Here is a 10,118-nt window from a genome sequence, read left to right on the forward strand (position 1 = left end):
AGATTGATTTCAGTGATCCAAAGAACCCTGAGACACAATACCATCCATGAGTTTAATTGAAAAACAAAAAATTTAATCTTTATGACACTTAAATACAATTTGCATAATAATTTGGAACGTGGTGTAAATGTATCTCTATATCGACTGTCCCGTCACATCTGATGTCAGATCAAAGGGGATTGGCACCGTTTGGCATGTTTGGCACGCGTAATGGAAACCCAACCTGATTTGATTAACACAGCTGCAAACTAGGGAGTTCACATCCCTCTCAGCCAACCACAAACAGCCACAGCATCAGATAGGGAGTATATATTCAGCATCTGACATCTTAGAAAAGTCAAAAGAAAAGAAACAGAGTGAGACAGCGAGAGAGAGAGAGAAAGAGAGAGCACGCGTGCACAAGAAAAACGCAACATTGATTTACAATTGTGGTGACCTCCTCCCAGGCTACCTTTGCATCATCAGCCCGTGGAGGTCTGCTCGCAGTTCCGTAGATTCGGACACTGCGAGCTTGGACCTCCCGGACCAAAACATCAGTTTCCTCCTGGGAGAAGTTTGGCCATCTGACGCTGCTGCTCTCTTCTGCCATGGCGAATTAAGTAAACTGTCATTACGCCTTCGCGCAGTGCATTTAAGGGCGAGGAGAGGGGCTCATTTGATTGGTGTGATGTGTGTAAAACCCACTCCACGCCTTCTCTAATCCCTCTTTCCGACTTGCGCAGGTAGAAGGGACGGAGGTGAGAAAGAGGAGTAGCTGCGCCAGGCGCACGGTGTGCCAAACTAGCAAAATCTGCCTGGCCACACCCAGTTGGCGGAGCGCAGGTGCGCTGTGCCCCCGCCTCGCCCGGTCTGCGAAACTAGAGCCCCTGTACTTTCGCATTTTCATATGCCTGCCACCACAAACACAAAGAGTATAGAAATGGTTTGAGAGAGACCCGCCCCTCTCTCAAAATTCAGATCATACAATAAAACTTGGTAGTGCTGATTACAATATGAACCAAGATGCCTTTTTCTTGCCTCAAATGTTTCCAGAAGCGTATTTTAGTTTACTGTTTAATTGTAATTTGAGATTGTTTGTTAGAAGCCAGCCGCCATATTGTTTCCTGTGTCAGAACAGACAAGGTCACAATACATCGCCCATGGGCAGGAGCATCTTTTGGTCTGGTGCGCCACAGTGCGTTCTGGTACTTGTTGGTTTTCTACTTCTTGAGCAAAAGCAAATGCCACAACCCTTTTCCTAATGTTCCCTCTGATCATGTAGCACCAATGTCAAAAGTGTTTGTCTCTTCCTACTGTATAAACAGCCCAGTTTTATGAAAAGACCATCTCTCCAGCAGTGAAGTACTCCCTTAATAGAAAACAGTGGACCAAACCAATAAAACCAGGATCATGTTTAGCACTCAGAGGATGTAAACATGACAGCGGAAGGTTTGACAAGGGTGACTGAGAAGTGGGACCCTCCTTCCTTTGGTGTCTAAGCTTCTGTCAAGGCTGCAGTCTAAGCCAGCAAACCCTCCCATCACACACAAACAGAAAGCAGATTTAATACCCTGCTGCGGCTGGATTAAGTACACTGGCTTCTCCCACACTAAGGGGCCTGCATCACATGCACAGTGTGTATGTGTATGTGTGTGTGTGAGTTCATCTCTGTGCGTCGCTGTGCCCATGTCACATACGTCCAATCTCTTCATGTATATCTCTGCTGTTTGATGCCACAGTGACGCTGCTCTGAGCCTGTGGCTTTACAGCCGGTGGCTTTAAGCCTGTTTCTAGGGACAAGTGAGCATTTTCTTGATGGCTTTATATCTCTGAGCCGCATCAGAGTCAACAACACCTATACCAAGGTGACCACAACCTTAAACAAAAGTCCCTCACAGTTGTACAAAGAGAAATGTCATGAAACAAATATACTGAAATACAACAGCGGAGGGAAACTTGTACTGCTGCTTCTATTGACACCCTGAGGCTCGCTAAGCAAATATTCACAAACTAGACTTAAAATGAATTTCCCAACTAAACTAACAAAATATGAAGAGCACAAACACATGTTAGCGGTTAGGGATACAAAGTAGAAAGCACTCCTCCGAACATCTCTACAAACAAGGGACAATGTTGCAACTATGTGTGACAGCTATACATATTATTTTAGTCGACTTAAAAGTGATAACTAAACCTTGACTAGACTGCATCTCTGTTCAGTTTCTGGTTATAGATAATCAAATATAATCTGTCCTCCAGATTTAACAGGATTTCATCAATCGTGCTGATAGACAAACAGGTGAGAACAAAAAACTGCTTGGTGGAAGTTAAACTCTACCAAGCAAATTAACATTTGAAATACTTTTCTGTATAAATTGATGCCACAAAACAAGAATAGACTAGAGGTTTGCTATGGCCATTTAAATCCATTTGTGAAACTGTTTCTTCAAAATCCAAATAAGTGACAGCCTCCAATGGCCAAAATGTCAGTTCTATTTTGAAACAAAGAAATTCTGCCCTTTTATTCGTTTGATTGGAAGTATGAATTTTGGTGTGTCATGTAAAAGAGACATAACCTGAAACTCTGTACTAAACCTGAAAAAAAAAGAAAACTGATAGAACCAAAATAGATTATTTATCAACTATTTCACTACCTGCTTATATCACGCCCTTGTTTGGAGCTTAATTGGAGGTCTGCCTTAACATAACATTAACATTAATGCGCTGGATATGGCAAAACAGCTAAGGTAGCATTCGAGGTCGCTGATAATGTCCTCCAGATGTCACTACACCATTCAACACCCTGTGAAAGTCCAGTCTAAAGACTAAATCATGCAAAATATATTACTCACATCAAATCACCAAAAATATTGACTTTGTGTTCGCAAGAGTTGCCGCCATTTATTGGACCGCAGACACATCAGGATGGTTTTGATGTTTTACAATAAATCATGTATTGGTCAATAAGTGCCCTTCACAGCCAATTCAATTAATATGATGCAAACTGTTTTTAAGGAGCCTGAATTACTCCTTATGAAATACTTTGACATGCTTTTGTCTAGTATCTGTACCTCTAAGATGTGAGTGCTTGATATGTTTAAAATCTGCTTAACTCAACAACCCAGGTAAGATTAAATAAATTGCCAAGTTGATCCTCTGTCTGTGACATTGTGTTTACCTGTCCATACTGATGCCTAATATTATTATATTTTTGCCACTAATGAGTTGGCAGTTATTCAATGTAAAGAAGTCTAATTTCACTGTATGTTTGGAACGGGGAGTTTTTGTCAGGTGGTCAGCCAATTTAAGCCTAAAATCTAAAAATGTGTCATCATGACAACAAAGCAGTTGCCCTCTCCCACCACCTGGCAGCTCCCTCTGTTTTTATTGAATTGCTGTCAAAGTTTCCAAAGACTCCTAACACTGGTGTGCTGGAATGGAAAGCAAACGCCTTTCTGTGTGTGCTGTGAAGTGAGTCGCCGTAAAATTCAAGCTGTACACATTGACCCACTTCAACCGGTTCCCTTTATTGGTTAACCAGCCACCCCTACCCCACCCCACCTGTCCTTGCCTCAACAAATACAGACTAATTGGTATTTGAATAACCCCATACACAAAATTTATAATGATTTAGTGTCACATGAGCACTGTTTAATTTAAAAATGCATACTGTTCTTTAGTTCTTTATTTTTAATGTCATGATCAATATTGCCAGCAAGAGCTGGAGCTACAGCAAAATGAAGAACACGTTACCATCACTAAATTCAGTAGAAATGATCCACTATTATATGGCTGATGATTCTAACTGGACATTTGTTTCCAACAGTTTAACACTAAACCAGTTACACACATTTATATATGTAATTCCCTTGCAAATAAAGGGAAGGGAACAGGGAGAGCACCACACAGAGAAACTCAAACTGCATCATCAGCTGTTTGACTGAAAGCTGATCTCAGACAAGTGCAGCGCGGGATCACCAGAACAATGATCAAGCATCAAAGATGGGGACAGAAGATTTTTATGACTTTAAATAAAGTGTTTATCTGTTTGCAGGCCGCACCGCCAGCTGCAGCAGCTGCTCGTCGCTCTGCATGTGCAGCTTCATGTAATGTGAGAGCCCGATCGATTATAGACCGGAATCAATAACATTGAACATGCCTGCTCAGATGCTAACTCAATTATAAGTGCACGCGGATGCACATACACAAACACACAGGCACATGAGGAGAAACACATCCTCAATATGCTTCCATATGAAGAACACACACCAAATGCAATTTCGCACATGTAAGACTAGCACTCATTCTAGCTCTCTCACTCACACAAAATATAATGTTTCACAACTGTACACACTGACAATAAGTCAAACTAGCAGAATAAAAGACACCTGACAACTAAACATGCAGGTACAGTACATCCTGACACACTACAAAAACTACTGAACAACATATGGAGCAGGAAAAACAGTACAACATTTGTGTCCATATTCGTTCCAGTGGTTAAACCGAGGACCCTTGAATGTGTAAAATTCTCCAACATGCGTGCTTGCATCTGTCAGGCTGTCAGAACCAAGCTTGTACGGACAGAGGGAGAAAGAGGGGGGGCTTTGTTTATCATCAGTGACACTCTCTGGTCATGCTCTGTGTAGCGGCTTAAGTGTTGTGCTACATACAACATTCAACAGTGGCCAGATCTTGACACAAACTCCTGAGAGTGATTTCTAAGTCCTCTCTGCTCAAGTTTCTTATCAAGCTTATCAGTTTAGTATGATTCCGTAAGAAGGATGGTAACTCTCAGGGAATAAAAATAAAGGGTTTTAACCAATACAATCAACCTGCAAATTAAATTTCCCTTATGATACTGATATCAAATACGTTAAATATCAATACAGCTTATACCTGGTATAGTGACTCAACTGATAGGAGATGTATTTACTGATAGCACGAGTCACACAGCTTAGAAAGAATGCATCACAAAATGAAAGCAAAAACACTGCTGGAGTTTCACACTGTTCTACTGGCCCCGGGGTCAAACTCCACCTTAAGCTCGCTGATCGACTTATCTGCAGTCACTGCGAGTGTCAGTGTGAAAATTAGCATACAGTCACAGCTGAGCGACTTCATGAAACTCTCCTGTTCCTGCAGTGTGAATATGAAAGATTTCATACCAGTATGCTTAGAGAAAAGTGCCTGAACCACACAGTCTAGATCTGTTTTTGTGACTTATTATCTTATAATAACCTGTCAAAACATTTATTCTTATGTAATGTAACCTGTGTAAATACTCTTGTAAGCAAACAGTTCTTAACAGAGAACTAACGCCTCTCTAATTGAGCTGACACATTCAAAACCTTCCCCGCGTCATATTTTTCTAAACTGCGAACTTGTCATGATGAAACTCTGCATTCACCATAACTGACTTTGCAAAACTGTGAAAGTGTAGCCACTTTCCTTCACATTTCTCTTCGCATATAGTGAACCTGCTGCTTTCTGAATGAGTGCTAACAACAGTTGTTATTGAAGCAGAGCAAACTGAGTAAACAGTTGGCTGGTTAGACCTCAGGTGACAGAGCAGCTACAGGCCTGCTGACTGTGCACTCTGCCCGTGTGTGTGTGTGTGTGTGTGTGTATGTGTGTATGGGTGGGAGTGTAACACCAGTCATTCATAACCACTCCCCATCAACACACACACACACACACACACACACACACACACACACACACTGTCAAAACCACAATAATACATGACAGCTCAAAGTCCAAGTCAGACTAAGACATACTGTGAGCATCAAACTCATCTTGGTAATAAACATACATTATGATAATATTGTAATTACATCTTAAGATGTTGTTCTATGGCTTATAAAAAATAAGATGTTTACTGTTAGTGTATGATAGTAAATAAGGCTGTTACTGAAACAGAATTTAAAAAAATCCAATTAATTATAATGAATGAATATAATGTCAAAGTAAACAAAACAGCAGCTCAACTATCCCCAATCAAAACATTTTGGTGGACCCTTATATCACTCCCATATTGACTGACAGGTGTTTCAAGAACTTGAAATAACTTATTAATGTTAAGTTATGCAGTTAAAGGTTTGTTCTTATCAGGTCTGTTAGCAAACACAACAGGACAACATATATTCATGTTCAAATTCACTCAAACACTTAAGTTATTGATGTAACATAGCCCAAATTTATCCTGTTAAAACCTCACAGACTGGCCCTTTAAATCTGTTATTTTACAATAGAAGAATAGGAGTCTATAGTCACTTACCTCTGCTTTGGTTAAACCAGTCCATAACCAGTCCAGAGCCGGCTGATCATCCCATGCCAGCCGGGCGGACGCACTGTTGTTTTTTTTTTCGTTTTCTTTTTTCACACCAAACACGCAGTCAACACAGCACCTCACAACACAAGCACCACACAAACTCGTTTTGTTTTTCTCCTCTTTTCTCTGCCAGTTTACCTTTGTATGTGTGTGTGTGTCATCTGCGCCTAATGACAGCTGACAAACTACATGCCACAAATCCTCTCTCTCTCGTTCTCCCTCTCTCTGTCCCCTCCCCCCATCATGTTAGACACACACACACACTCCTCCCTGTCTCCTCCCACAACACACACACACACACACACACACACACACACACACTCCTCCCTCCTATTAGCCAATGTGCAGGAAAAACTCCCTCTAGATACTGAATGATTTACATGACCTGCTGTCCTTATATGTTGGACTCGCATTTCACACTGTGGCAGTGCCAAGTGTTATTTCACATCAGTTTTGCACAGATATTATGGCTTACACTCTGACTTGTGTCGCAGGAGTACAAAAATACTGAAGGTATAGATGTATTGAAAATATATCCAAAGTTGCAACATGGTTCAGGCACTTAAGTTGCATATATGGTGACATTTTAACACCTCAGTATTGATCACTGAATGGAAATATGTGGCTGATTGTAAGATATAACAACACCCTACATTTTATGGCTGAAACTATGTGGACACCTGAGCATTTTACCCACATGTGATTGTGGAATCAATCTGCTGACGTAACAGCCTCCACCCTTCTGGGAGGCTTTCCACAAAATTTTGCAACCTGGCTGCGGGGATCTGCCCTATGTCTTGCTCCAGTTCATCCCATGGGAATGGGGTTATGCTTCTTCCGCACCAAAGAGGGAAAACCATTTCTTTTTGAATGTGGCTTTCTGCATGGGAGCATTGTCATGTTGAAACAGGAGAGGTAGTTTCCATTAAGTTGCATTAAGATTTCCCTTGGCTAGAAAAAGGGGCTTAGCTTAAACCGTGAAAAACAACCACAGACCAAAAACAGGGGTGTCCACGTAATTTTGGTGGCCGCATCACGAATCGACACTAACACCTTGTCTTCACAGACTACGTAGTGAAACAGAAGCATCGGCAGCAGCTGCTCGAGCCCTCAGTCATCTCTCACTTTGTTTCATTTCTCTGTTATATTTCAAAGAGAAGAAAATAACACATTTGCAAAGCGCCGTCATAGAAAATGTTTTTTAAAGTGCACAAACCTTCAAAAAAAAAGCAAATGAAAAGTCTATCAGAAACAGCAAAGTCAATGAGTGAGAGAGAAAGACTGAGAGAGGATGAGAAAGGGTGTTACTTTACATCCAGCACTCACATAAGCCTCATTCTTGTTTGGGTAACAAGTCTCACACTAAGTGAGATGGCAGAAAACACAAGTGAAAGTGAGAGAGAGAGAGAGAGAGAGAGAGAAAAAGGGGAGAGAGACGGAGAGAGAAAAGAGTCATTTTTAAAATGACAAAAGCTGTGAGCGCTGGTGGAAGCAGCTGTGCTTCACAGGCCACACACACACAAACACAGCTAACACATGTATTTGCACAAACAGCACTCAGTAGAACACACAAACACACAGAATTTGCCAGGCTAGCTGTCTCACCTAAACACACACACACTCACACCCACACCACCACCACCACACACATCTTTCTCCTCTTTCACTTTCCTTGATGTCGTGCCAGGATGTCCCTATTTGCTTTTTGAGTCCTTGCAGTTACAGGGAACCAGTTTTAAAGCTACGCTGTATAAACTCTATCAGGGTTTCTCGACCTTTAACCCAACTGTTTCAAGTCAAGTTTATAAGCTCAGTATTACAAGTCAAAGGTTTGCCTCAAGCCTCTCTGGTCAAATTTGGGTTCAAAAGTTCTCATTATGCCACCTCGTCTTACTCTGATTTATATATTATTTATAGCTCTAAAGGTCAGGCATGTGTTGCTGTGTAATAAAACATTGCATTTGCACAAGACAATGCTTTAAGTATGGATATTGCTGCAAAGAAACTACAAATTCTACAACATTGATGTCTCACACACATCTTCAATCCAGCAGCACAGAAGCTCTATATAATCGCCACAGTTTCAAGATGGGCACCCAAGATTACTGTCACCCATTGTCTCTCCTTCAGCACCTGAGATATGGCATTGATCAATGGCTTGAAATTTGTTTTTGTAGAATATTATGGAATATCAAAGTGAAGCTGACCTTTGACCTTTTGGATATATAATGTCAACACTTGATAATTTGTCCTATTACAAAAAATTGAGTCATGGCCAAAAACATGTTTTTTTGTGAGGTCACAGTGATCTTTGACCACCAAAATTGAATTAGTTCACGCTCCAAGTGGACGTTTGTGCCGACTGAAAGAAAGTCCCTTGGGGCGTTCTTCTTATGATATTGGATTCCCGAAAATGGGATGACACATGGACAAAACATAATGCCCCAGGGCCAAAGCTGTCACCAGTGCTGACATGATTGAAATGATATGCAAATTTTCTGCAAAGTAAGTGCTCCCATGTAGAGGGTCACGACCCATAAGTCAGGACACGGACTGTGGAAGATCAGCCATTCGATCCCCAGCTCCTCCAGTCTGCATGTCGAAGTATCCTGGAGCAAGATACTGAACCCCCAATTTGCTTCCAATGGCTGTTCCATCAAGGTGTGTGTAGTAGGTGGCACCTTGTATGGTAGCCTCAGCCACCAGTGTGTGAACAGGTGAATGTGACTCGTAGTGTAAAAAGCGCTTTGAGTGGTCAGATGACTAGAGAGGCGCTTTACAAAACCGTTTACCATTTACTGCTCCAGGTTATATGCATCTGATCGTGATAGTAAAGAATCTAACATGGCAAAATAAACAGTCATTATCATAACTAAATAAGCTTACTCACCTCATATGCAAAGCATCCTGGGCAAACATTCATCACCATTCAGTCCACTCTGTAAAGCAAAACAAAAACAATGATTATTATCTTACGAATTACTAAACAATCTGGTTTTGCACTTACAAAAATATTGGGGAACTTGTGAGAGACAGGTTTTAAAAAGAATGGGCAAAATTAATGCAGCAGAGGCTGAGATATCCAAAATGTTTGCCCCTAATTTGTGTCACACTCTAAAAACACTGGAACCTGTAGTTCGGCAGAGGGCTGTTGTCTGAAGACATAAACATGACAATGACTGCCAAATTTTGTAGTAGAGGCTTTCTGTTAAACTCTCTAGCCCCTTTTACACTGCCAGATTTTCCACGAATGTTGGGCCGTTTTGCAGGCAAGCTACGAGCGTTTAGACACACAGAGCCGGATTGGTGAGTTGATCCGAGGTGCCCAATTTTCCACCTCGTAGGGTAGTCATATTGGCGGAACCCTTTAATTTAAACAGACAGAGGCGGCCTTCCGCAACAGGAGGGGCTGTTGTTGACTTGTGGGAGGAGCTATTGATGACGCCGCACATCCGACCCACTGGCGGTGGACTAACAGGAAACAGCTGATAGCAGGAATTAGCAAGCAGCTAGTAGCAAGAGGGAAACACAAACCTGACAGACACTATAAAGATGAGCAACTGGGGAGACAAGGAATTGCGCGCCCTCCTTCCCTCGCAAACAAGGAGGCCATTAAAGGGACATTTTGGTTTATTTCAACCCGTCTCCTATCGTCCTAAATTTGGTTCAAGTGACTAGTGACATACAGATAATAGTTAGCATGTTAGCCGTTAGCCTAGATACAGTCGTAGCGTCAGACCTGTTAAAACGTAAGTCAACGGGCATCCCTTCAAGTGCAAAGTTAGTCCACTAAACAAGCTTTTTT

The 10,118-nt window shown here is 41.6% G+C and overlaps 1 protein-coding gene across 7 annotated transcripts in view; it reads right to left on the reverse strand.

Annotated features, from left to right (window-relative positions):
• LOC126409090 (nuclear receptor coactivator 2-like) overlaps positions 1–10,118 on the reverse strand; it is a 69,358-nt gene that overhangs the window by 45,508 nt on the left and 13,732 nt on the right. For 3 of the 7 annotated variants that reach the window (XM_050074998.1, XM_050075000.1, XM_050074994.1), the window contains exon 1: positions 6,260–6,554. The gene's annotated coding sequence lies outside the window, so the exon portion shown is untranslated. Of the gene's footprint in view, positions 1–6,259; positions 6,555–9,203; positions 9,253–10,118 lie in introns of those variants that run through there. The other 4 variants (XM_050074999.1, XM_050074997.1, XM_050074996.1 and 1 more) reach the window with 2 other exon arrangements.

Source organism: Epinephelus moara, chromosome 21, assembly GCF_006386435.1.
Source record: "Epinephelus moara isolate mb chromosome 21, YSFRI_EMoa_1.0, whole genome shotgun sequence".
Lineage (NCBI taxonomy): Eukaryota > Metazoa > Chordata > Actinopteri > Perciformes > Serranidae > Epinephelus > Epinephelus moara.